The sequence below is a fragment of the Curcuma longa genome, unplaced genomic scaffold (genome assembly GCF_044706935.1).
Source record: "Curcuma longa cultivar G26 ecotype Majalengka, Jawa Barat unplaced genomic scaffold, ITB_CL_G26_1.1 contig_238, whole genome shotgun sequence".
NCBI classification, from domain to species: Eukaryota; Viridiplantae; Streptophyta; class Magnoliopsida; order Zingiberales; family Zingiberaceae; genus Curcuma; species Curcuma longa.
This window is the reverse complement of record NW_027432258.1, coordinates 1-2,937: the sequence shown is the minus strand read 5'-3', so window position 1 is coordinate 2,937 and position 2,937 is coordinate 1. Positions and strand designations below refer to the sequence as shown.

General features: G+C 44.1%; 1 long non-coding RNA gene across 1 annotated transcript; it reads right to left on the bottom strand.

Annotated features, from left to right (window-relative positions):
* Window positions 1-1,361: 1,361 nt before the first annotated feature.
* Window positions 1,362-2,715, bottom strand: LOC141818232 (uncharacterized). Its single transcript, XR_012600937.1, has 3 exons — window positions 2,400-2,715; window positions 2,215-2,307; window positions 1,362-1,629 (listed from the first exon to the last, which is right to left on the bottom strand). It is a non-coding gene; the product is annotated as an uncharacterized LOC141818232 (long non-coding RNA).
* Window positions 2,716-2,937: the final 222 nt, after the last annotated feature.

Genomic DNA, 2,937 nt, shown 5'->3' with positions numbered 1-2,937 from the left:
TGTAACGACCCGGCCCCTCCGGCCCCTTGGGCGGCCCAACTAGCGGCCCAATCGGCGGTCCCTGGGCGGCCCAACTCACGGCCCCCTTGGCGGCCCCTATGTCGTCAATCGACGACCCTCGGCCGTGTCGTTACTAAAAGCAAGCTCCACCCCTGGCCAGTGGATTTTTGCCTCCCAGGATTCGAACTTCTAGAGACCTTCAGGATAAGTACTGGTTGTAAAAATAGCCGTCCTCAAGTGACTCTCACTTGGCTAGGATCATAACTCTAGTACTTATCCTGGAGGTCTAGAGTTCGAAAATCTAGGGGGAAGCAAAAATCCGCTGGCCAGATGAGAACTAGTTAGTAGTAACGACTCCGAGGGTCGTCGATCGCGACATAGGGTCAGGCGGGCCGCTAGTTGGGCCGGATTGGGCCGCTAGTTGGGCCGCCCAAGGGGCCGAGGGGCCGGGTCGTTACAATAAAAAGGCAACCACATCAACTCTAACTACACGTAAGGGGAAGGGCAGTCTTCAGGAGGGCCAGTCTTGGTAGCATGCACACAATGCTATAATGATCGCACCCACACAGTGCTACTATGGTCACACCCACACAGTGCTACAATGATCACACCCACACAGTGCTACAATGCTCACACATGCTATCAATGTTATGATGCTCAGCTCAACAATTAACAACCACAACAACTCAACATAATCAACACGAATCAGTATGAGTCCTCACAGGTCAATGGTATAACTCGAGACTGTACTGACAACGGATAGACCAATCAAAGGTCAACTCATACGTGTCTGACAACGAGTAACGCTAGGTATCAACTAGGTAAATCGCACGCATAGCAACAGGATAGATGAATAATGATAGATCAGATAGACCACACACTAGAACCAATAGGTCAACGATATAGGTCAACAACAAGAACTCACAACAAGGTATCATAGATCAATAACCAAATCAAGGTATCAACTATAAGTATTAAGTCTAGGTATCAACAACTAGTACCACAACAAGGTATCAACAACCAGGTACAACACTAGTACCAAGGTATCAACTATAAGTATCAAGTCTAAGTATCAACGACTAGTACCACAACAAGGTATCAACTATAAGTATCAAGTCTAGGTATCAACAACTAGTATCACAACAAGGTATCAACTATAAGTATCAAGTCTAGGTATCAACAACTAATACCACAACAAGGTGTCAACTATAAGTGTCAAGTCTAGGTATCCAGTATCAAACAATTAACAGAACTAGGGTCAATGTATCCGACTTCTAATAGAACTAGGGTCAAGGTATTAGGCTTCTAACAGAACTAAGGTCAAAGTATCAGCTTAAGTTTCAATTCTAAATATCAACGACTAATAATCAAGCAACGGTAGCAACAGGATAATATCAGATCATGCAAAGGTCAACCAGTAAGTATCAAGCGACGAGTATGATAATATATAACAACAAGGCAACTAACAGATACAACGAGAATATCAACAAGATAAGTACAAAGTCATGCACTTACGAATAAGTAGACCTGTGTTGACCAAACACAGGAGTACCCACCTGATATAACGCACGTCGAATAATCCCCCCCAAATACGAGCTCCGTATATAGCAGGATCAACAGATCAACTCCCTGCCATTTAAACAAACAACACTCACGAATTACACTTATATATTTACTATAAGCATTTAATTCTATCAACAACAACTACGATACAATAACCTAACCAACTCCAATCAACCTGTTCCATATTTAGCCTTAACCAAATTTAAATGGACAACAACCTCTAATCGGCAAACTCAACAACCCTAACCAACTCAACATAAATAAGAAATCCTTCACCATCCTCACAACAGATCCACAATAAGCAAGTCAACCAAAACCTAACAACAGGATAAATCTCATTCTGACCAAAGCAATCTGTAAGAGCACATGGAAATAAATCTAAACTTAATCAACCTTTGTTCCATCTATTTCTAAACAAAACACCATACTATAAAGCCATGAACAAATCAACCACACGGAACCTAATGAAACAGAACTTCACCAAGCAATCCCGATCAACAGCATCAGGGAAATTCAACCAACATCCTACAACCCAACAACAACTAACCGAACAAGACACCACAAATTGGCCAACTTCAACAAATCTGATCAATCTAGCTCCTAAATTCCTTATTGACACAAAGATAATCGAATTCAAGAAGAGAATCTCACCTCAGATCTCTCCAAGATCCCTAGCTCAACTTCTTCTTCCCGGTCCAAACCAAGCTCGCTGCCAAACCCAATGGATTTGCTCAATCCAGCAATCTGTGATCCCATCAATTCAGAAATCAACATCCCTAAACGAAAACTATAGAGATCTCCACAAGAAACCTTAAAAATCCAAGATCGCAACTTACCGATCAAGTTCCCCTTTAGATCCAAGCTTCCCCTGTTTCGAGTCTCGCCTACCACTGCTATCCGACTGGTTCCAGCCCACAGATCAAAACTCGCACTCGTCGGTCGGAGTTCTGATGGCCGGCGATATCTCCGCATCATCGACACCATCTTCGAAGCAACACGATCGAGTGATTGGGGAGGAGGAAAAGGGATCGCGAGTCAAGATGCGAAGATAAGACAACAGGAGTCGAGATCCAACAGTAGGGCAACGCGGCGTCGGCAGGGTCGGCGGCGACGAAGGAGGGAGAAGAGGAGGAGGAACAGATGAGCGATCGGGAGAAGGAGGAAGGCGATCTACCCTCGGCAACAAGAGGAATCGCGATTTTCGGATCTTGTCGCATTCGGGTTCCGGTTTAACGGGTTGGCTTAAGATCCGTTAACCCTTTAGTTACTTAACCCTCCACATTTTCCATTAAACCCCCTTGGTTTTCGGTATTTTACACAAACCCTGCGAGAATTTAAAGCAAACAAGAAGCTTGTACAGCAATTGGGAGATTT